General features: G+C 35.4%; 1 protein-coding gene across 3 annotated transcripts in view; it reads right to left on the reverse strand.

The window, feature by feature from the left end:
• Window positions 1–26,505, reverse strand: part of LOC141433582 (netrin receptor UNC5C-like) — a 146,736-nt gene that overhangs the window by 64,532 nt on the left and 55,699 nt on the right. For 2 of the 3 annotated variants that reach the window (XM_074095688.1, XM_074095686.1), the window contains exon 1: window positions 9,326–9,608. The exons of the other annotated variant lie outside the window; for it this stretch is intronic. The gene's annotated coding sequence lies outside the window, so the exon portion shown is untranslated. Of the gene's footprint in view, window positions 1–9,325; window positions 9,609–26,505 lie in introns of those variants that run through there. 3 annotated transcript variants of the gene reach the window in all.

The raw sequence follows: 26,505 nt of genomic DNA on the forward strand, positions 1-26,505 counted from the left end.
GCAGTTGTTTGAAAAATGTCGCGGAGAGATTAGTGTAAGTAAAAAAGTTGACTGGCCCAGTAGCCCTGCAGCTTACGAAGGACGTGCCATCATAGACCAGGTACCATAACAAACGCGTTTCTTGTATTTGTAAAAGATTACTTTTAAGCAAAAAGACCACCTGGCTCTATACCATATTGAAATTTGAAAATTCACTTCTTTACATTCCCATCTCTACAACTCAACGAGTTTAATGCAATCACTGATTACGTCTCTAAATCATTATTTATCATCCATTGCTCGTTTCCCAGTCATATCTTTCTCCACATATCTCATTAAGGAAGCAATGTATAAACACAGGTTTGGTGCGTCCAATTCTTTCGAGTCACGACTTTGTATTGTTGAGCGGCGTCGAGATTTAACGGTGTTCTGTATGGCATGGGACCGTAGCTAATACGTCTTTAGGGTTTGAGTAATAAATGGGTTTCGAGCAAAAAATAAATTAAACAGAACGGACCGTTTTAAACGTGGTTTAATGCTTTGGAGATAGGTGTGTTTTAGCTCTTTGTGAGAAACAAAGGGATCTGTGTTGCATACAAAATGACTAGGTAATTGATTTTAGATGTTCAGCTGTAGTGGTTGAAATAATAAGCAAGTGTCCTTAAAATTTTATTACTTCGTCGTTAGATTATCAAAAAATATTGGATACGATTTTTTTTTTGTTTTCGAAAGAAAGAAAGAAAAATAATTTATTTACAGTCCCAACAATGTCACCACCGAATACAAAAACATGAATATAATTACTAATACAGGCAGTGCAGTGCAGCAACGCCGATTTTCTTTTGTCAATTATACAAAAAACCGAAAAAGCGAGTCGGACTCCCGCACGAAGGGTTCTGTACCATCTGTACAACATTCATTAAACATTAGTAAAAAACGGCAAAAAAATCACGTTTGTTGTATAGAAGCCCTTAAATACTAACAGTTATACATAATCTGTGAAAATTTCAACTGTCTAACTATAAGAATAAGAAGTTTATTTGTTTTCTCCACCACCAAGTACATACAATCTACTATCACTGTTCATGAGATACAGCCTGGCGACAGACGGACGGACAGATGGACGGATAGCGAAGTCTTAGCATTATTATTATCATAAGTAATAGGGTTTCCTTTTTTACCCTTTGGGTACGGACTTAAAAATGGAAAAGATATAGCCAGGTAAGTTTCCTCGTGACGTCACAGGCAGGGCATCACTCCCAAACATTTACATGCTTCATCTTTGTCAGTTTGTGTTTGATCGGCAAAAGAAAAAATACGCGTTCAATATTTTTTGATAATCTAACTGGCAGACAAAATAAAATAATATTTTCTATCCAGGAAATTACTCAATCCCATGTTATTTATTTATTTGACGAAAAAGCTCTAGCAAAATGTTAGCAAAGGCTTTAAGGAAGCCAATCGCTAGAGCGCCATGCAATCACTTACGTCGATGTAACATGAGCGATCATTAAACAACGAGTTTCGTGAAGCTCCCGATAAGAGCGGAAGCTCTCTTATCTCAAATAAAACAAAGCTTCGAGGAACGTGGAGGGGCATAAAAATGGAGGAGACTTAGAACCTGAGATCAAAGACAAGTCTGTAAACAAAGTTTAAGACCATGTAAATAAATTTATGTTTAAAATTTTATTTTCAATGCAAGCTTAGATAGTATACCAAATTTCAAGTCAATCCGACCACTGAAAGTGGGTCGAAATGAACTTGCAAGATTTGACCCAATAACAAAAAACGGCAAATATTTAGCTTGTTTGTAACTAAAATGTCTGGTAGTCTAGTGGTTACACCTATAGCTTCTTAGTTGCGGGTTCAAACCCGAGCTTGATTCTTTGAGTTTTTAGGAATTTGTGTGCGTACATTTTTGATTTACAATGAGCTTTTCGGTAGAGAAGAAATCGTAAAGTCTTTGGAGATACGCCAGCGATCATGTAAATTTTGTGTGTTTTGATTATTTACGTATTTTTGTCACTGTTTTACATTATAAGGACGGGGTGGATAGCTCGATCGTAGAAATAATAAATGTATAAGCTACTCCTCACCGGATAATTCTACGGGATCCTAATTTAATAGGTAATGGTAAAATCTGAAACCTCAGCCACAAATTCTAACGATGAAATCTGGCGCGGGCTTCCTTCATGCAATATTAATATATCACGGGGTAATTTTCAAGAATTTCCAAGGGAATTTAGTGAAATACAGGATATCAATGGTTCCACGAGCAAAACTGGAGCTAAACACTAGTAATAAATAGACCATATTGGTTTTAAACTACCTACAGCAGCGGTTAATGCCAAAGTTGTTGATGAAGTAAAAACAGTAAGCGATCCAGATTACGTAGCCATATATCTTCAACCCTTTGTTTGCCGTCTTAAGTAACTCCGTCTCGTTTACTCTCGTAATGACGTAATGATAGTCAAACAACGAGTTAACAGTTTAACTCATTTTGCGAGCCTGTTTTCCGGTCGATTTTACTGTTTGAGTTTTAACTTTGGATATTTGTTCTTTGAAATCAGTAATTACTGGGATTAAGCGTTTGTAATACAATGAGAAAGAACGTTCAAATTGAATGTTTTTGTGTCATTTGAAATACCCATGGAATATGATACAAAAAGTAAACGGAGTTGTAAAATCAATCGGGATTAGTGTTCACGCCTTTGTCACGGTACAGTTTGAACATCGATTAATGTACAAAAATATTTGTCAACCCTATTATAATGCTAACTGTACTTTTTTCTGACTGTACCCGGATTGTCATTTTACCTGCATTACGTAGACTGAATTTAATGTCAATCTCACTATTGGAAGTGAATCAAAGTTATTTTGCAGGGTTTTAATACTGAAGGGCTACTACGAAACTCGAAACTCGGAAGTTCGTGTCGTGCGGTCCCTCTGACACTTATACTATTTAACAGTAGAGCGAGAGGGACCCCACGACACGAACTTCGAGTTTCGAGTTTCGTAGTAGCCCAGCTGGGCGAAGTTAAATAAAAGCTTGTAAAGATACCCAAATGTTTTCTTTTAACTAGTAATTTTGCTTTTTGTTTCGTTTTAATTTTGCTTTTGTTTTTTAACTCTTGTTGCAGTAGTTTTCTAGAATACACCAGTGCTTTCAGAATGACCGTCATTGCCAAGAACAATGCGCCGCAAGAAACTTGGCAGAAAGTAATTTTCTTATATACGAAACAGGTAGGTACCATCAGCCAAATATATGGTCTACCACCCTAAAGTTGATAATCGCTTGCATGTCATAAAACAATAATGCGAATAGACGTGTCTGTCAACTTGAAAGTTCGACTTTAGCGACATATTCATTTGATAGGAACTTGTTTAAAAATTGATAGACCACTTATTTGGCTGATGGTACCTCTTTACGGCGTATAAAATACAGCCAAGTCTGTTATGCCAGTCTCCAGTCCTTCATATATGCAGCAATTGGTGTTTATTTATAATAGATAATGACTAAAGCTATTCAATAAATTTACAATGTTACAACTTATGAAATAATTTAATAATCGCTCGTAACGGTGTCGTAAAGCCTTACATGGACGGTGAATATCGTGCAAATAGCAGTACATTGCTGTTGATGATCGATCATTTTCGAATCCATAGCAGTGTGGCTCTGCAATGTAAGTAAATACTCACGATATTTCCCGCACCCACTAAATGAGGCTTTAAGATTGTAAACACAAGCTCATTACAAATATTTCAATACGACGCTATTCTAAGGAATCTGCAATTTCGATTGCAGTATTAATACTGGTTTGGTTAACCTTTACATTTACTGAAATTACGATTATTTGCCAATAAGTTTCATATGAACGATTATTTTGAATGACTACCACAACTAACTTAAATCAGTTGATAATTATTAATAACTACATGGTGGGCAGGTGATTCTGAATCATAATTATCGATTAAGCTTAGATAATTGGTAATTGGCCCTATGTCGTTATTTTCATAATCATATTATTGTATAAGCTGTTGGCTCTCCTTTAATAAATAAACAATGTATCTACTTTAAAAAAGTGCAATTCTTAGTCTAAAAAATAAAGTGCAAACTCAAGTTAATTCAGTCGAAAATGTGAATATTAAGTGCAAAAAAAGTGACACCTTCATTTAATTTACCACTTTAAAAAAACTTTCTGTTGCCAAAATTCTTTGGTTCGTGGAAATAAAAAGAGAAATTTCCATACAACTAAATTAGAACATATTACGCTACAATTTTTTTGTTATTCCAATTCAATCTAAAATTTCCAATTAAGTTAATTATGTGTGGTATTAATTGTGCAATAGTTTCACATTGAGATACAATTTAAACTGGATGGTTGGAACGTTTGTGTAATACGCCCTTTGATTAGCATCATTAATTGGTACTTTCGTACTTTACACGATCGTAATCATCTAACGCAACACTACTATAAAATCTTATTACACAGCCTTATTACTAACCATGGCCAAAAGGGCTATTGTACATTTACACGTGTATTCAAACTATATTAATGAAAAACTCACCTTATGATCTAAGTCGTAAGTCACGATACCATTTAAAAACTTGTTGTAGGTACGTCGTCCAATTATACTAAAGGTCGTATACGTCATGAAATGCTTTATTTAGCCTACAGCTTATAGCTTGTGTTGTTCATCGGTATGTTGATAGCAGTCAAGGCTTTAAGCTTCATTGAAAAAAAAACAAAAGCTACATGATTAGATTTCAAATTGAAAAATTCTACTATTTTTGTCGGGCCATATTTCCTAATTTCTTATGAATCGTAATCGCTTAACTTGGAATGATCACATATTAAGTAAATAAAGCAAATTAAGAAAAAGCCATTACAAATAAACAAAGGCTTTATGATGAATTATTCGTTGAATTTAAGTGAATTTACATACATACAGTTAAAATACCTAATTATTATTTTACGCTTTCAACATTTACGCTCTTGTTAATGAAATAAAGAAAATAAAAAACATCTTATCTACCGTTACGCTTGAAGCTAACAGACAGCCTGACATTTAGTTTCTTATAGATTCTTCAAATTGTGCACAATAGTTCGCTAATTAAAGAAACTTCGTTAAGGCTCGCTTCCATTCAGACGAAGTGGAGAAAAGACGAACACATATTGGATGATTCGACAATCGACCATTCGTATTATCACATTACAAGAGTAACGGAGCAAACTGTGGAATTGAACTATAAGGCTAGACAAAATCACAGTTGATAACGCTAAGATAATAGAAGGAATTTGTATAGCATCGACATAAGTTTATAAAATGTTACGTGATTGTTGCCAATTCTGTCATACGAAAGCAAAAAAACGTGCGACAAATCGTTAACATGTGACTAAAAAAATCAATCAGGTCTGAGGATTCTGTACAAAGTTATAGGTATTTATGAACATCTAGTGCTAACAGAGCGGAGCCCTGCTCCTAAGCAAAATGTACGCAGTGTGCGGTGATCTTATAAAAAATACAGCGCGATTAGTCAATTCTGCATGTCTCTGCTATTTACCGTCTTAGTAAAAGCGCACTCTTAGTCCCCGTTTTTGCTTGATCATGTTAGTTTTTGTACCATGTTAAATAGCAGTGTAGCATTAATAACTTATGAAAGATTAGCCGGTCATTACAGACAAGGCTTAATTGGAAATGGTTTCGTGAAGATGTTTTTTTTTGCTTCTATTGATGATTTAAAATTAATGAGCACTTAGTTGAAGGTTTGTTTAATGAAGACACGTTTTTTGTTAAAAATTATGATATCTTGCAAGCCGTAAGGTGTTACAAACAAAGCTTATCGAGGATACAATTATGATACATGTGGTATTAGCGAGAAGTACATTAGCGCAAAGACAACAACAACAAGGACACAAATTAGCACAAAATAAATATATGTACAGTTTGCAATACTTAATCGTGAATGTGAAATTATAGAAGACACAAGTAAAACAGGAATAGGTGACGAAGAAAAATTTGACTGCTGACTTTTGGGAACAGAATCCCTTATTAATCTTGTGTTCCATAGATATAACAAATGATAAAAGTACAGGAGTAACACAGATTGTTAACGTATACTGTCGTCATCACTCTAACAAAGTAAGAGTTTGGAACAAAATTTTGACAGTTATTTGGAAATCTTTCAATATTATTGCATGCTTAGAGGCTGCGAGAATTGAAAATGATGTTACCAAATAAAAAAAAACAAGTTAAGCAAACGTCGACTCTACTTAACGTATTTATGATTACTGCATTATACGTACCTATATACGCAACATGTACCTAAAGCCAATTAAATATGGTATATCTATCACATCTCACGTCAGTCCAGCACCAAAAGGTAAATTGGTAAGAAGAGAAACGCTATCTCTCAAAGCATCGACACGTGACAAAACACTGTAATAGGAGATGACATTAACCTATTTCGGAGGGAGTTGTAATTGTGTTTTATCATTCCATCTCCAACATAACAATTGGTGCCGCCTAGACTTGCGTAAGTCGTAAAAAGTTTTTAAGGCTACTATAAAAAGGGTTCCTTTCATATTTCGTTAGATTTTCCTCATCGCGGTGTCAACAGGAAAGATTTGGAATAGTTTTGAAGACATTGAAATGCTTTTGTTTGGTATTAAGGAAAATGAATTGTCAAACTGCTCGCCGGAAAATCAGTTCACTCAAATAGATTTTACTTGATGTGTGATTGAGAAAATCAACGTTTTTTTGTTATACACAGAAAATCACAAATCATTATAATAATTCTATCATCTCATCACTTTTAAGAGCCCTCGTCAAGAGATTTAAACTAATTCACAATTCATGATAAATGCAACTGTTTCGTCGCATCGCGAAATATTTGATTTCACTTGTAATTTTCGGAAACATTATTTTTGTTTCTGTTGTCATACGAGAGATGCTACGATATTCAATATTTTTTGGAACACACAAATAATGCCAACCTCGAGACTGACTAAAGTATGAAATACCTAATCAATAAGAGTAGTAATTAGTAAGCCGCTCAACAAAAGTAATCCCGGTCTTCGTATCGAAATAATTAATATCTAATCAATGTAATATTTAAGTTCCCAATTCGCACGGGCCGCGTAGGAACTGCGGCACGGGCCCTCTCACACTGAGAGGAGGTGTGTGCCCAGCAGTGGGACGTATATAGGCTGGGGCGATGATGACGAATTTAATCTTTAAAAACAAGAGGTAAAAAAACACTTACAACTAAAACACGCAAGTACTGAACCCGAGCACGATAACTCCGTGACACCAGTATCAAACTGACAGCTGTAAAGAGTCATAAATCTCAGATATCAGAAGAAATGCATCGCGGCCACAACCAAAGAGAACACCCAAAACTTGTAGATAACGATGTTCATATTGTACATCCCGATAAAAGTGTAGCTAAAAGTAACGATCAATAACTTCTTCATGTTAGTACCTAATAGAGATAAAGTATGTAAGCTTTGGTTATTGAACTGCGATGAGGCATGTATGAATTTGGACAGATGCTGAATATTTTACTTATGATAAATTATGTTGAAGTAATATGCAATAAAATAGCTTTCATCTTGCTACCAATTTGGTTAGATATCGAAGAAACGACGTAAAATGTATGTTTATTGATATGGAACTTCGTAAAGTAACGTCAGAATCAATCAATTGCTTTAAACAATGGAAAAATTCTGGTATTAAGTTAGTTTTAATGAATATGAGTAATACTGCCGTAAAAAACCTAATTAAAAAGGGTAAAAAAATACTTTATGACTTATAAAATTTTAACAAGTAACCTCAAAGATACTTTTAGAGTATAATTTTCTTAATTTCTTAATTGTTTTTTCGCAGCTTAGTACCCGTGGAGGAATAAAAAATTAGCTATCTCTTTCTATGTATAGTGAGAATTTAGAAAAAATATTTCTTAATGCATTCAAATCTCAAGTAATCGCCAGATTGTCCGTGTCATATCGACGTCGGTGGCCAATGCAAATTGTAAGTAGTTAGTGTTTTTTAATGTTTTGTTATTTTAGTTGCATTGTGTGTTTTGTTTTTGTTTATTTTATTTTTTTTGTTTGTAAGTAATTAGTTTTGTATTTTGATTTTATTGCTTTTTGTTTGTTGTTTTATTTTCTAGGAAATTTTGTCGCCAGCCGTGAAGTCGCCAAGCGGTCACAGCGGAAGACCAGCGTTGGCCTACACGGCCAACACTATGCTGAGCTGGGACCGCTTCGCGATTTCGCATATTGTAGTTTTTTTTTAATGTATTTTTATTATGTTTTGTGCGAAGAGCGAATAAATATTTCTATTTCTATTTTATTTCTAAGTATTGTGTGATAAAATTTAAATCTTTAACTTCAGTGGCCAGTTTAGGTTGTGAATTATCAGTTTATCAGTCAATCACGTTGCTCATTTACAGGTTATAGGTGTGATAATTTACATTTACAGGTTATAGGTTTTTTGATTTGTATGTGACCTTTTAATTTAATTTGAGTGTACATAAAGTGTACGTAAATATTACCTTAATTTTTCACTTTTTAAAACGATTAGGTTAGTTAAAAATTATGTTATTGTATAAAAACGAATACTCAGGCTAATACATTTTTATATTCCTTTAGCTTGAGTTTTGTAGAGTCCCGGATAGTATCTTCTCATCTCAAAACTCAAAAAGGTACTCAAAACTTGACTGGCAAAGATCTTTTAATTTTTGACAATTGTGTTTTTTTGTTACTTTGTAATAAAGTGTTCATGACAAAACATAAAACTGTTCGTCTCAGAACCCGAATTGCCGCTGGTTCCAGCTTCCTGCTCTACTTTTTAACGAATTTTAAAAAACATAAAAAATGTCTAACGATACATACTTACGTTAAAAACTAAATATAAAAATGTGGCCATAGTTGCAAATACCAAAAACATTTTACAGTTTTTACAAACAAGTCGAAATGACGGATAAATTTCTTGCTATTCCAAAAATTAATTAAAAATTAAAATTAAAGTGCGTAAACATAAATCCGAGATATCAAATGGTAGATATCAAAACAAACCCACACGAAAACTCATTAAAAGTTAAAGTTTACTATCAAATACGTGGTAACAAACTCCACGATCGTAAAGCACTAACGGGAAATTAATAGTTAACACTATCCGTTAATTAAGTGGATGCAGATAGTGTAAAACTTAATGGAAGTGATAACGGAATGTTAGGTATTAAACGAAAGCTAGAGCTTTTATAAACGATATTATGAAAATTAAAGAGCCGCTGTGAAAAGTGTTTATTTTGCGTTTATAAATTCAAAACTATACGTACCAAAATAAATGGAAAGATAAATCAATTTCCACTCAAAACATAGAATTAAAATCCACAGTCTGCGGTGCACTAAATTTTCAAAACAAATTAATCTGTCACACTCACTAAAATGCAGTTTAGTAAATACGCGAATCCTGGGACAGCATTTACACCCCACGACTACGAAATTGGAAACAAGTTTTCACTTCACGTATGTAAATGACACTAACGAAAACTGTATCCACAATTGCGGTTTCAGCGAGCCAAGCACGACGCGACGCCCGGCGCGCACCAAAGTCGCGGTACCACTGAGTCCGCTACCGCTAAGACTGAAGGGGAACAGGGAACACGGGGAGGGGGGGAGACAGGACACCGGGGCGAAGGGAGAACCACTCCGGACCGAGATAACTTTTGATCTTTTTGGAGTCATAGAAGATTTTAATGACGCATATGGCAATGTACGGAGCACAGAAAAAGCGCACGTTAAGTGTTAAAGCATGTCAAGGGCCAAAACGACGTGTTAGAAAAACTAAAAGCAAGATTGCGGGTGACATTTTTAAAAATAGCCACAATAAAGTTAAAGACAAGCGGATTGATGGCTGAGTTCCATCGCGGTTCGAGAGAAAGATTTTTAGATTAAAATCTCGTCTGAGACGTTTGAAATTGGATGAAATGCGAGCTCCGTACCGCGGGCGGAATATTGCGTTTTATATTCTTCCGCATTATTTCCACATCATCTCGGGATCTCCAGCGAACAATATTGCACAAGACGGGGTTTTTGTCCCGACGCACATGTCAGGGGATGCAAGGGCAGGTACACAAAAGCCGACCCGCCTCGAGTTTCAACGGACTCATAGATTAATGGCGGGAATTGTGGAGTTAAGAACCCAAAAATTTACAACTGCATTGTGTTCAGCACCCAACAAAAGGGCACAAAAGATCGGATCAGCTTCTGTTATTACCTTATCGTTTATCTGAGCCGTAGATTTCTCTCACTCTCGAGTAATACGAGTAACATTATGGTGGATTTCGTTTTTATGTGAAACCCTGATCTGCCATACAGCTGTTTGGGAGGCGTACCGTTAACTAGCATACAAATAAGCTTATTGTGATTCTCAAGTATTCTTGGGAAATGCCCCAATCTGTATAATGCATCGGAGATACCTATTTAAAGTTAAAAGGGTGTCTTGTTACAAAAATTGACAATAGACTTTGTATGAAGTACCCATTCAATTATCAAGTTGGTTCACTATCTTAAGCTTTTATATGGATACTACGAATTCGAATTGATAATCTAAACTAGTTCTAAACTGAATTTTTAACTTTGTTTATTTTCCAAGAGCTGCGAAACAATTCAATGGAATAAACCTATTGGCCAATTCGAAGACAGCACGGGCAACTAAAGTTTATACTAAAGCCTAGTAAGGATCTTAACCTACGCCAGATCGAGTAAGAGCGTGCAAGCCCTGCAGCAATGGAAACTAGCACTGGCCAAGTTGTTGTTGTACTTAAAACTACTTAAGAGAAAGTATATGACGAATTGACAGGTCTTCCCGCCGTCTGTATACGCTTAGATCTTTTAAACTTAGTGCCAAAGTGACGGATTTAAACGAAGCTTATATACTTGACACATATACTTTGAGACGACCGGATGGCCAAGTGTTAGAGAACCTGACTACGAAGCTTGAGGCCCCGGGTTCGATGCCTGGCCGGGGCAGATATTTGTATGAATAATACGAAAGTTTGTTCTCGGGTCTTGGATGTTTAATATGTATTTAAGTATGTATTTATCTTTAAAAGTATGTTTATCCGTTGCCTGTTGTATCCATAGTAGCTTTGCTTAGTTTGGGACTAGGTCTTAATTGGTGTCAAGTGTCCCATGATATTCATTTATTTATTTTATTTCTATACTAGCAACGCGTTCGGCTTCGTGCGTGTGTACTTTCTAGTAAATCAAGCTGAAAATTGTGAAATGCCTTTGATTACCTACAGATCTATTTTCGTTAAATTTAAATTTGAAAACACAAATTATTTAATTTTAACGTTCTCCTGCAAAAATTTACACTAGTTCTGACTAGCGGCATTGCAAAATCATCGACGATAGAAGGATAAGCCGTGGGAAAGATCAAGCAAGAATCAAGATTAAATTATATTGGCACAAAATAGAACGTACTTTATTTCAACAAACATAATATAGTATAAAAAGAAACGATAACCATTTAATATAGATTAAAAAAAATCTAAACCATGTATCTCTCCTACCCGGGGCATCGTGCCTAGCATGCTTGCGGCATTCCCTCGCTGCACGGCTAAGCTCAGCCTCTGGGCGAAAAAAGACCCAGCCCTGGGGTCGCTAGAAACGCCAACTAATTTATCCGACACCTCGCGAACAAATTTTTTGGTGTCGGATGACCACGGAGACAAGTGCCGCAAATATGTAATCATTCGTTAAAAATTGTTTAACTATGAAAATTTTCCTTTGAATTAAGCTATTATTAGCTTAGGAAACTAGGGACATAATATCCATGAGAAACTACTTAAAGACACTTTGTATATTACAGAGATACGAGAGACAGTTCGAAGTTTTGAAGACATTCACTAACTCCGATGAATACCAGATGCTGTAATGGAACCCACATAGTTAGTATCCACTTCACAGCCACTTTTACATCCCGTCATTTCAATTTTTAACAACTTTCTCATCTTATCTCTTTTAGGCTTATTCATAACTTTACGACGTTAGAGTTTTATAAAAATCAAAGTTAAAATTTAATTTTTAAATTTTGTGCTCTGTTTCACAATTATTTCATCGTAACGCAATCTTTTTAATTAACTTACTTAATAGCATACTTCTGTACAAAATTGATATCAATTCTAGGAATAATAACCCTACCCTAACTATCTAGCATTATAAAACCGAATATTGGTATTTTTTTGCTACGCTTTGATTACTCAACCTGACCTAACCTAAAGTATTTTCGATTCACACATATTTGGAAAAGTATTTGTGTATGAATGTCCCTTGTGTTTTAATGTACGTCAATGTCACTCGTAAAGTTTGTTGATTTTATAATTTCACCCTTAACAATATAGCTGGATGCCGGATGCCGAGGACAGGGCGTAATGGCGCTCATTGGGGGAGGCCTATGTCCAGCAGTGGACTGCTATAGGCTGATGATCATAATGTTGATCCTTAACAACAGCTATGAAGTTATAATACGTAAGAGGATTTTTTTTCGATTTGGCCAAAACTTAATTACCAAGCGAAACAGTGTTGGTTAAATTTCCCAGCACAGTTTGTGTCGAAGTTAATTAATCAAACTAGTTTATTGCCAATATTGCCGTTCAAAAAGATGTAATTTGATGTATTAGCACAACAGTATAAAGTTCCATTTTAAAATCACGCATAACTTCTACATCTACAATAAAAGTGTGACAATAAATCATCGTCAAACAGTAGTAGCTGAAATAAAGGCGACGCCACACAAGCAAGTCACGCGCAGTAATGAGTAATGGACTAGCGTTCATTACTCTTCCTTGAACCGTCTGAAGCAGCTTTAAGATGTGCGGTTTAAAAAGTTTGATATATTGTGTGGGGGAGCCGATAAGTATGCTGTCGTTTAAGCAGGTGTTAATGCTTTGGATGATGGCATAATATTGCTTGATGGGCTTGTTGTAGTATCGTGAAGTTAAAACAAAGTAAACATATCAGATGTTTTAAAGTTTATTCGGAATATCAGCAAACGTTTTGGTAAGTTAGACTGAACAGCTTATGTATGTTATTCAGGAATCTTAATCTGATGGTCTTTATCGTACGTATTATTTTTAATTTACGTAAAATTTAAGGGAACATTGATCAGGTCAAATGATTAGTTTTACCCTAGTGGCCTAAATCTTTCTGTTTAAAAGATAATCATCAATATATAAGAAGTTTATTTTTGAGTCCGTAACTAAAATGTTTTTAATTAACGTATACTTAACAATAAAAGGTTTAAAAATGTATCTGTTTTAGGTCTCTCTTATGGGTCAGATTATAACTTGTTAAGTACCTACTCTAAGCGTCGTGGAGCCTTTTAGACTGGCAAAAACCGAATCAGATATGCGGACTTGACGATCTACCTTCACTCTTAAAGGAAAAGAAGAAGTGGGAGGTCTTATTTCAACCAGTAGGTAGATTGTCTTACAACTGATGATTAAGTAACTCCCTATGAAGAACCCTGAGCTGCACGGGGTTCGACACACATTTGGCTGTATTTTTTTACCTCGCGATGCATATTTCAAGCCAGTGTGAAGAAATACAAAAATAGATTGTACAAATGTTTAGACCACAGTTTGGTCCAACCAAACCCTTTCTTAAAATTTTACACCACCCACTTTTTTCATCGCGCTACTGTAAATTTTTACAACCGGCCCCAACTGTTTACCATATGCGTCCCGATCGCAATCTCCACCGAAATTTATCTCTCTCACTCAGAATCTTGTTTTTTGCCAATCCCTAAGAGTTTTTGCAAATTACCTCATTTTAAAACATCCTCCCATTTTGAGAGAAGTTATTCGCAATAATTACGGCGGTCTGTCTTTGCTTTGCTTACGATCATTTAGATCTTCTTTCGAGTGTAAAATAACAAAAATGATAAATTTAGCATGCAATTTTGATTGTGCTTTGTTAACACTTCACCTTTTGTATGCACTGCATCAGCAATGCCTGTTCTATTGCGTTAGTCATTATTAATGACAGCAAAAATGTTACTTAGTGTAATGAATGATGTTTCATATCCTACCAGAAAAATATTCATAATATTAGTATCCCACAAGACCTATCCAATTTTTGGATTAAACCATACCTATCTTACATTATTATATTACGAGTAATTTATGTGTGCTCTAAATTTTTTTCAAATCCGACGGCCTTTTTGCGTGAAAAAGTAACAAATATCCATACTTTCGTCGTCACAAAGTTCAGTGTTTATAATATTATTAGTATCATCAGGGTTAGAATTGTCACTTTCAACTTCTTCGACATTATCCAGATCTTTTTCGTTTACTTTGACTTAGGTAATTAATCCAGCCACCAGCCGACCGCACTGATTGGCGCATTGTTATTCCACTCTCGTCGCACTCCATCCGTTGTATTGTCGGTGCACGCTCACGTTCCACTAGTGTTATGAAGTTTCTATGATTTTTAATTCAAATGCTGAGTTCTATTTGTGTTTTCTTACGTTTATGGGTTTTAGAAAATGACATTTCAAATTTTCGATTTTTAATTCGGTTGATGCTGTATTTTACAAGTGCTTAAAAGCAAGTGTAGCGTAGTCGTGTGATCTATGGCCCAGTCAAGCAGAGGGTCGCGGGATCTAACCCGGCTTCACACCTCTGCGTTTTTCGTAATTTATGCAGTAAACTACATTTAAAAATTTCCAACATGTGACAAAATAAAAAAAAGCTTCATATTGTAGATAGGCAATTTTACTGAAAAGAGACTTCAATTTGATTTTAAAAATAATTTTACTGTCTGAACCGGGAATCAAACTCGTGAAATGGTGAAAAAATAATAATTTTACAACACCCATAATTCTACGACATCGATCAAAATGGCACAATTGGAAGGCTTATTCTTTTTTCAAGTAACATAGCATCTTAAATATAAGGAAGACTATAAAATTTTACATTCAAAATTTCAGGCAAACGCATACTTAGCCTTTTCTTTGACTTTGCTACACTTCTAAATCTAATCTTCTATTTTTAAGTATGTATCTATCTATATAATTAAACTTTAAGTAATAAGTACTCACTTGAGAAATAAGTATTATTAAAAGTACATGATAAAATAATAATGTGGTAAATAAATGCATGCATGGGGAGAAAATGTTAACACCATTAGCAAGGAAAGTATTTCAAATGCAGAAGATAGAAAAACAAACGAAAAACATTATGTTATTTTTTAAAATAAACCGAGAATGTGACCGACCAAAATACAATATAGCTACTAAGGATCACATTTATCTTAAAACACGATAAATACAATAAGAGAAAAACCATTCAATATATACTTTTTTTTTATCAACTAAATGAAAAATGTCAAAAATATTTTAAAGCAGTTTATTTTATTTTAAAAATAAAGTACCGTTTTCTTTCCTGTTTTCAGTATTAAGAGTACTTTCTCTTGAGGCGGCGTCAAATTTTTCCAAACTTTATAGGCCCTAGATGAAATGTATTATGTATTGTCATTATCTGTATGTAAGCTCTATCTCCTGACATCCGCAAAAGAAACCTGTTTACTACTTTTGGAGCTCTACATCAAAATGTCACGACCTCAGATAAATGTAACTTGATAATAAATTGGAACATAAAATGTATTTAGAATTATAATGCAGTCCAGAAAATAATATAGGATCCTTTCTGCTAATATTAGAAATGCGAAAGTCTCTCTCATAACAAGCCTTTTCATTTCATATTATACCTAGTTTGTAAGACATTCTACTCGCATACCAAATCTCAAGTCAATCCGACTATAACAACTTCTATGTGTAAAATGCAAGTTAAATAAAAGCTTATAAAACGTTCAAGAATCTAAATACCGTTGGCATTCCACTATTTTATTAAAGCCATTAAATAGTAAAATTGGTTTTTCTTGAATTCCTAAATCAAATGCCTTATATTCTACGTGACAATCTCTCCAAACGTGTCGTCAGTTTTTGCTTCTCATCTTCATCCCATTGTTGTGTGGAATCGCTGGTAACGGTTAACCTTTTCTGAGTTTCCCAGTTTTTTTGGCATATAACTGGCATAGAGGAAATAATTAAAAGAGTATTATTATGGACTAATTCTGCAACACATTAGTGATTTCCTAGTACTATTACAAATTTTCACCTTTATTCTATGAGCATTCTCCACCTCCCTCGAAAAAAAAAACCACCTTGATCCCCGTACATAACCATTTTACATAGCAACTTTTTTATTTTATTCGATTGGATGGTAAACGAGCAAGTGGGTCATCTGCAACACCAGGGGTATTGCAGACGCGTTGCCAACCTGGAGGCCTAAGATAGGATACCTCACGTGCCAGTAATTTCACCGGCTGTCTTACTCTCCACACCGAAACACAACAGTGCAAGCACTGCTGCTTCGCGGCAGGATTAGCGAGCAAGATGGTAGTAGCAATCTGGGCAGACCTTGCACAAGGTCCTACTACCTGCAAACTACACTAGAACCTCACATACTTCATAAATTCGGTTGTAATTAGTTACTTTTACTATTAATTTAGTTTCGGAAAATTAAGAACGACAATTAAGCGAAACAAAGAGCAGTATTAGCATAGTGTATTAGGTACAATTATAACCACAACGCGCGAGCCGAGCCATCGAAAAAAACGCGTCGCGGCACCTAACTAAGTAATTTTAAAAATGTTTCTACAACCGTGGAACTATCTTATTTCCATAAGAACAATATAAATAAAAAGCCATCTTGAACGTGCCGATATTATCCCTTTACTTCAAACAAGGAGCTCTAAATAAGAGGTTTCCCTGCGGGATAGAGGCAGGCTTGTGCGGTTTTATTGTACCTAATAAAATCTCTCGAGCTTCGATACAGCAGCTTGAATTATAAACGAGATATACAGATACATATAGATATACAAAGATGTATCGTGAGCTACTGTGCGGTTGGGTCACGATGTAATTTGTCTTTGTTTCATTTCTGCATGCTTTCTTGCTCTCAGTTATAATTGCAATTGCGAGCGTGATCTTCAGTTAACCTGGTTTGTTGGATGAGTTAGTTCTTTACAACGTTCTTTTCTCTGGACAATGATCGAAATCCCGAGTAGAGTTTCTTCTCAGGAATGTTCTTATATTGTAAGTTATTTGATTATGTATGAATATGAAAAAAAATTGAAAGTAAATAGTAGGTTTCCGAAGTACTATAACACGATTCCGAAGTATAATCATTAGTGTTTGGTATGGAGGCTTTGTATATAGGTCAGAAATACCCTGATGCTGGGTTCACTTTATTCCAGTAAAAGCGTTCCAGTAGCATGACACTGCGGTGCTTGATCGATCTTGTGTAACTCGTTTATATTGTGAGCCCGCAATGTATAGCTAATGGAACGAATTTACTGGAATAACTAATGAACCGGGCATAATCAACACGTTCTATTCAGCTTTGTCCAGACGGTAGATAAACGTTTTATACGTAGCATTGCCAGGCACAGGCCTTATAACGTTCTCTAGCTTGAACTCTAGTTCCCACTCGAGTCCGGTACGGATTACGAACTTCACACATACCACGCTTCGCAAGTTTCTAGCGAGCGCCTCAGTTTACTTCTAACACGAAATAAAAACGTTATTCAGTTCAGTACTGTCATAGAAAATTTTGCAAATTTTGCCAAGATTAGAAGCAGATAATCCAATAAGAATTCATCTTCTCTGGTTTACCTTTCCTCCCACGAAGCTCTACTTCCCAATTATCAACTCCACGCATAAACAATTTCATGTCATCATGGATTCAAATTTCGCCCTACAAAATCTGGATAAGCTAAGCGCATCGGCTTGAATTACAAGCGCGCTGGCTGGCCCCGAGCGTTTTGTCGTGAGCTACCGGTGCGGGCTCACGATCTGTCCACGGCCCGCGGCTAATCCATGCAATTTGCATCCAACCACGCCCTACAGCTTCCACACTACATTATTCCCCATTGTCCCTTCTAGCTACGCTTCCATTTATCTATGTTTTTAGAACTTTTTCTGCCCTAGTGAACTAGTCGATTGTTTTGAGAGCCTTAGGCGCAAGTTAAACCATGATGCCATCAAATTGAGATGAAAATGTAAACTGAGAACCTTTTTTTTTGCTCGACTGCCTGAAAGAAGGTTTATATTTATCGAGCGTATGTATCCATACTAATAGGTATTATAAATGCGAAAGTGTGTGTTTCTCTGTCTTTCATGTCGAAACGAAGCAACGGATCGACGTGGTTTTTAGCATAGAGATAGTTTATGGGCCAGAGAGTTAACATAGGCTACGTTTTATCCCGGAAAAATGCACAGTTCCCGAGGGAACACTGCGCGATAACCGAATTCCACGCGGGCGAAGCCGCGGGCAAAAGCTAGTGTATGTATATACGTATTTCTTTGGTCCTCTGTGCAGCGTAAACGGCTGGACGCTTTTCAACATATTGGGCATCGTTAGATTTATAAAAAACTGACAAACAAGTGACATAGAGTATATTTCAAAATCAAATGAAAGCTAATTAGCTCCGTTGTTTCGATATTTTGACCTGGTCCTGATCAGGGGTAGACAAAAATTCCGGTAGGCTCATTCCATTAGACACTATCACGATCATCTATTAGAAATTACGTCGAAAAACTTTGAAACACAAAATTATTACAACTTACTATCAATTTCTGACTAAGATTCCAACTCGTGCTTAACCAGGTTCTTCTAGATAAACTCGACTTCCGATAAAAATGTACTTTTAATTGTTTTCTCTGCTTCACAGTGAACAAGTACGTTGTAAATTTAATTCTAAATTGTTAACGCCAACAAGTCTGTTAAGTTAAAAAACTAAAAGATTTTATTGGTATGTTTACTGGCGAATAAAATTCAATTATAAATGTGTTGATCTTGAATGTTAATCACTATGTTTAACAGCTATCACTATAAAAAACCTCGATTCGAAGCATGCGGCGTAATCAAGGGATAATTACATGTCGACAGTCTAAAGTCGATACAGAGCATGTAAAAATAATTTCTTAGGCACATAAGCTTTTTTTATTCTACACGTGTAGCTGTTGGAACTATTTTTAATCCCGCAAACGTCACTCGACCAAAGGACTGTTATTAACAAGAACATAATATGGACCAGCATGGTTATGACAGCGGTTTAGTTAGTGTAGCGGTTTGCACTTTGGTTAATAGAAGAATATCAATTCGATTTCATGGAGAATTTTGATGGCTCGTAGCATTGCGATTTCTAAATGCAAGACACTATGTTCATTAGGTACTTCGGAATATTGAAACGGTAAAACTAATAGTCCGTGAGCCCAGCCCCAAATTTTTTACGTTACTAACATCACGATAAGATGCATGTAATGATAATATTGTTGTTATAATTGCATGTATTTTGAATTGACAACCTAGCAACGTAATGCTGATGCTGCAGTTGTATTTGTTTTTGTTTCAGCTTTTTATATAATATAAATTAAAAATTATATAATGAGTTTTTTTTTCATTTTAATCGTTATAGCATTCATCGGTAAATTACTGAACTGAGCAAAAGCCAGTTCTGTTAAAGCTATAATTAAGTTCTTTGAAATCATTTATAATTTGTGCATTTAAAACCTTTCAATGTATATCACATTCTATGTCGCTCTCCTCATTCATTACCTCCTCATTTGTATCATATATGTATATCTCCTCTGCGTCTACAGTTCCCAGCTGCAATTTGCACGAATAGAGCGACATTAAAATTTTATAATAAATTCGAGCGAGCTTGTATAACTCCTGCCTTCATTTGATTGCGTCTCTGCGTTCTGCAATTTACATTTTTACTATGGCTGGACTCTTTTACGTCATCTTTGTCCATATTATGATAAAGATTTTCCATATTTTCTTTTTTAGGAGCAACAATAGATTTTACGTATATGTATTTGCTGAAGGATTTGACAAAAATGAAAAGAGTTGAATCATTGATCGATTCAAGTTCTAGTTGTACCGACATATGCATTTGTGTATATTTAGTCCGCGTTTCTGTTTATAATATATTCTATCAGCTAGTTAACCATCCTTATTGTTATGATTATACATTATCTGTTTTATGCAGAAACACGTGTTCCTCAACTTACACTTAAATCAAGGTGACCTGCCTGTTCGTTTCCCCTCCCTATCTTATGAAAAAAGTTAACCAAATAAACACCTAAAATTATCTCGGTAATCTGCAACTTTTACAGCATAACGAATACATTTCGCAACTTTAAGCACCTTATTTATCTTGCAATAATCTCGATCAGTATCTTTTTAAAAAACGATTCCAACATTAACTTTAATCGTTTCGGTTTTCTTTAGGTCACGTTTACTTTAAACTTGTTAGGCTACATCCAACCTAAAGTCCAAAAATTAAAGTTCAGTTGTATCCTTTACTTCGTCATCGTTAAAATCTTAAGTAATGAGATAATTCAAACCCATGATGTCAAATTAATTTCACTGTATGTGGTGGTTATTGGCCATATTTAATTACAACTTCATAACTTTGCCTTCTTATGTTGACTCATTAATTACGGTGCTTATTAATTTGCGATACGTCAATTGGCTGTGTTAGCTTCATAATTCGATTATTTATTTTAATTGCTACACGAGACTGTTAAAATCTTGATATTTCTTCGTTTCGACGGTCACCCAATTTTTAAATATTCGAAACATGCTTCGTAGTGGTATTATAATGAGGAAAGCCGACAAATGCGCATCAGACATGCGTGCTGACGGTTCCGTACATTGAAAAACAAGCAGTTTGCAGTTCATTATATTTCTATTAAGTTATTTTTTGTTGATCAGTTAATTTCGGGTTGTCTCCTTTAATTGTGTTGGGCCTTACTTTTTGCCAAATTCTCTAATTTTATGTCACCAAAAACTATGAAATAGTTTTTACCTTTTTTGAGATGACAGTTCCCTACCCTAAAAATAAACCAATTTTTCGTTTTAAAAACGTCTTTGAAAATGACGAACCTATTGTCGAACTCACGAAAAGAAAACGTAATAAAATTATACAGGCGGACACTCTGAATTCTATGCATACCATCTAACAAAAAACGTCAAACAGGAGGGCGGTCGAAAACATTTTCAGAGCGTAAATGTGATGAAAAATGCAAAAAACATTTCTATATTCATTTGGGAGCTTGTCCTTTCACGTCAGTGGTAGATAGGCTTTCCAATGCGGAAAGAGCGTAAGTTTCCTTAAAATGTATATGGACGATTGCTTTTTCGGATTGATACAAAATACTCTGTCCGTGGTTAAATAAATCATAACATTTTCTGGGTTCTTTGCTCTTCAGGGAAAGGTTTTTACGAGGATTCCTTTTTGACAATACAAGGTGTTAAGGTTGTGAATTTGTAATGGTATAAGGGTAGGAATCAATGTGCTGGATCTTGGAATGTGATTAGATTTGTAGACAGAGTCGACCTTTCCTTTTAATCTTTTTAACATCCTCTAAATGTAAGCTTCACTTGTAACTTTCATGTACAGCGCTGTCACTTTACGTTAGAACTTTTGTTTGAAATTGACAGAGAGCATACAGTGACAAGGTATTAAGTGTAAAGATACCTTTCACCTCAAATGTACTGTACGTACACGTACTACATGCTAAAAGAGGGGTGATATAAGGTTGACGCCACTATCTGTCTGTCTGTCAATGACTTCTTAGTTCTCAAACGAATGAACCAATTTCAATGCGGTTATTTAATGTAAAAGCGAGTTAAATTGTGGTGGTTGTTAGCTTTGTTTTACTTAAATCGGGTTAACCGTTTTTGAGATACATATTCAACTTTTAAATCGCAATTTTGAGGATTTTTCAATTTTTCTAATTTAGTTAGGTTATTGCGTCAGGATGGACGTATGATCTCGTTAAAGCCATAGGTTCAGGGTTGAAGCAATTGGAGGCTTATGGGGGAAGCTTATGTCCAACAGTGGTCCTACGGCTGATATGATGATGATGATGATTGTCAGGGGTTAACTTACAAATTTTTTTTATTCGACTGGATGGCAAACGAGCAAGTGGATCTCCTGATGGTAAGAGATCATCACCGCCCACAGACACCTGCAACACCAGGGGGATTGCAAATGCGTTGCCAACCTAGAGGCCTCAGATGGGATATCTCAAGTGCCAGTAATTTCACCAGCTGTCTTACTCTCCTCGCCGAAACACAACAGTGCAAGCACTGCTACTTCACGGCAGGATTAGCGAGCGAGATGGTAGTAGCAATCCGGGTGGACCTTGCACAAGGTCCTACCACCTGCAAACAATTAGTTGCAAAATGTTTTCTTTCGTAAATGCACTGGGATTCGATAGGCTATTGAAAGATGAGTCAGTATGACTAATGAAGGCTCGACACGGCGGAAATCGTTATGACCATCGACATCCTACAACACTTTTTTATTAGCACCTGTATTGTGTGCAAATTTGTAAATGCCAGATATTGTTTTTAACACTATTCAACAATACATTTTTACATGTTACTGAACCTGTAATAACTTGTTGTAGGTAAAACTACTGCTTAAATCACGGAAAATAGATATGCTGATTATAACATGGGTCGATTTTTTTAAGTGTTGTTGGAATCAGGTTTAATAGGCAAGTATGAACTTTAAGTTTCAAGATGCTTCAACTTCGAATATATTTTTTTGTCTAAGCAATAAGCCTACTATTTTCTATTAGTTCTATTTTCGGGCAAAACCAATTTAAAAATATATAACCGAGTCTGATTGCTTTTGTTTGCTTGGTTTAGTTTTTAAGCCCCCTCGCAAAATAAAGGGTGTTTTGTCTGTGTGTATCTGCTTGTCTGCCTGTCTGTCTATGTGCCTGTCTGGCTGTCTGTATATCTGTCTGTTTGTCTATGGCATCGTAGCTCTTAAACAGAGGGACCACGGTCGATATTTTATTTTTTTCCCGACTGCAAGGAGTGGAAATGATTTTTACATGAAAGCGAGTTTCATTGCGGTGGCCACTAACCATGGTTCATTGAAATCAGTTCATCTGTTTTTAAGATAATTTCATGACCTGCCTTACAGGAGGGCATGCAGTCAGGAAAAATCCATCATGGACTGCTGGGAAGTGAAAACCCAGACAGTGTCGGAGTCTCACCGGCTGAAAACCCGGTAGCGCGTCCCCAGCTCCCTAGAGCTTGCATCAATCAATTAAGACCAGCATTGCAAAGAATGCGCCGCATGAAACTTGTCAACTTGCCTTTTCAACCGCATCTACAAGATAGCCGTGGCCGTATTTAAATAAGCAGTGAGGCGTATCTTGACAGAGTGCCCTATTTCACTGAAGGGTGAACTGCCTCCAGGGATACTTTCCGGACGGTCACGTAGCGCCATTTTTATTTTAGCTCTGTTATCTCCCTCCCCCATTTGTTAAGGACAGCTTTAACTTGTCCTTTATGAGTGAAGTGTATCGAGATACGTTGGAGTTGTTTTCGCGGTTGCCTTTTGAGAGTTAGCGAGGCGTATCTTTTAGAGTCTGTCTGTCAAGACCCTTTTTCTTCGGAACGCGTGGAAGTAGCAAATTGAAAGTTAATATTAAGTTTATAAATATTAAGTTAGTGGTTTTGGCCTATGGCCTCTGAAGAAAAAGAACTCCCAAAAAGAAAAAGGAAGAAGAAGAAGAAAAAAAAAGAAAAGAAAAAGAAAGAGAAGGAGGAAAGGAAGGAAGCGAAAGGAAGGACGGAAGGTGTCAACCCGAGCTTACACCTCGAAGTTTTTCGACAATAACTGTAATTTATTTTCAAATTTATCACGAGTGTTACAATAAAGGAAAACATCATGAGGGAATCTAGAAATTCAATTGTGTGTGAAGTTTCCAAACTGCATTGGGCCTGCGTGGGGTATTTATAATAGAGTTTGATGTTGAAAATACAATTAGTCCTTTATAAAAGACTCTGGGAGTTAGGAGGATACTGAGCGACAAAAAATCTGGCTCCTCAAATGTGTGTAGTACCTAATATGTAATTTTGTACAAGAGTGGGTCAAATTTGGTGCCACTGAGATAATGATGATGAAATCTGAAACTAATAAAAATAAGTAAAAACTTTTGAAAGTGTTTTTGCATATAAAACCGTGAAATCAATAGCTGCAGGCCCTTTTCGTTGATACAAATTTGTAAATCTGGGCAAAAAAGGGTCGCTGCCACGATCTAGGGTTCAAACCTGGGTTAAAGATGACAATTCTATACAATTTGACACTCCTTAACACTGGGTTAGCAGTTAACGGTTCACTTAAGTACTTAAACCAGATATTGCCAGAATGAGAGTTAAGGAGCTGCCTGCCAACTTTCAAGTGAAAATACGAAAACGGCGTCATATAAAAAACGCAAAACAGGCACACATTGTCATCTTATCATTTACATGACCATTGGCTGCCATGTTTTCTGCAGAGGGGAAACCCCGATACAATCTCCATGTCATAGAGATTTGAGATGTTTGTAACTAGTTCATGCCTGCAGCTTGACTCAGGTAGTAGAACATTAGAAAGAAGGCTAGTTCCATATCCCGTTGGAATTTTAAAAATTATTTTTCTAAATAAGTCTCTAGTTCTAGTTGATTTAGGCTGTGGGTTGTCTAACAATCAATGACGTTTCTCATTTAGAACACTAAGAACAGCTGAACACAAAGCAATAAAAGTACAATATTTAATTAAAAACATTGGAACAACATCAAAAATATAAAAGCTAAACTTTTAAACTTGGTGCAACCGTCAAAATAAACTATATTCGGGATCATAAAAACAAGTCACGGCTTTTTTCTAATCTGCCTTTACGTGGGTCGTTGTTTTTTATTTTAGGGACATTGATTGATTGTACCTTATGGCAGATCTATGAGAAACTAAGGGTTTGTTTTTGTGTGCTTTTTTGTTGGTTTGTAAACTCTGAAGTTTATTACGTCTTCATTTAGACAACATTTGTTGCTTTTCATCGATGATGGGGGTTAATTTTTAGTATTATTGTTATTTATAAAATTTAATACCAGGTTAGTCATTTTTTTAAAAGGTCTAATTTAACTCGCATTGTTTTTATTTTCAAGGGCTTTTAGCTAAGCCTTGTTAAATCAGTCATATCACTCCTGTGTAAAATATTTAGATACTGATGATTTAGTCAGTAAGGATATTCCTTATATCATAAAATTTGCTTTCAAACGGAGACCGTGGATCGACAAGCATAGCGTAGGAGATGTAGTACGGATGCACCAACGAGATAGATGGATGACCTGGTTAAAGCCACAGGTTCACGGTGAATGAAGGTACATAACTTTAAACTGAAGCGACTGGATGTCTATTGGGGGACTATGTATGTCCAACAACGGATGTCCTATGACAGATATGATAATGATTATGATGATGATGATGATAATGAGCTTTAAAATGTAGCGATGTTTCTAGAACTTGTTTTAAACCGTTACTGTAAAATCGTTTACAAAACCAAATTGAACAACGTTTTTATCGCCACAAACCAAATAATAATTAATTTCAACCAGGTTAACGGCGTGTTTGAATTAAAAGAAACTGTTTTGATTATAATTATCAAAGTGTTAAAACCGTTTAGATTCCAATATTGGATTAAGAAAGTCCGATTTGAATGTAAATGACAGTTAACGACGATACTGCGCTTTTGAAGTCATGAGAACGCTGTTAATTAAGGTGTTTTAAGTCTGGGAAAACTGTACTAATTACGTGTGAGAAACTTTTGTAAGTAAAACCATACCTACGTTTTAATAGGAAAGTTGGAACAATTAAAAAAATATATTTTAAGAGTAATTCTAACTGATTAGGAAAATGTATTTTTACATCATGTGAATTTGTATAATGGAGGTGTGATATTTATGTTTTTGAGTAAGTCTTTGCCACATGATGTACCTAATATTGATAGATATGTAATGAATTTTCATTAGACTTTGATTTTGTATACTCAGATTTTATATCAGAGTCATTTGGTGGACCTAAGCCTGGTTCAAACATTTGAAAAAAAAAATTGGACCAGAAACAAGTAAGTAAAAAGTAAGTGCATTATTTTATTTTCGATATAGGTAAATTTTATTTGCTAAACGTGCACTTGAATGAATTGCAAACTTGTTACATGTATGACCTTGGTTAAGCTAACAGAATCTGTTCAATGGTCAATTCATATTTCCTGGACAAACAATTCTATAATTTGTGAGATTTATTAAATTTAAGTTATTTAAAATTGAATAAACTTCTTTCGTCCTACTTATCAGCAAGTTATTTCCAAGTAACTCTTGAGGAGATAAAAATAAACTTTGCGTCAAAGAAATCTACTTAAGCTTAAAATTTGGCGACAAAGGAAGGATTAGAAATTCCAAGAGGAAAGCAACCAACGCAATTTTTTGGCTCTAGCAAAATTAGAGATAATTATAATCGGGATTACGGAGTAAGAATTAATAATGGGATTAAATCGTATTCCATTTTACTGAGGCGTGGGTTATTAAATAAA

Source organism: Choristoneura fumiferana, chromosome 12 (genome assembly GCF_025370935.1).
Source record: "Choristoneura fumiferana chromosome 12, NRCan_CFum_1, whole genome shotgun sequence".
In the NCBI taxonomy this organism is placed as follows: Eukaryota; Metazoa; Arthropoda; class Insecta; order Lepidoptera; family Tortricidae; genus Choristoneura; species Choristoneura fumiferana.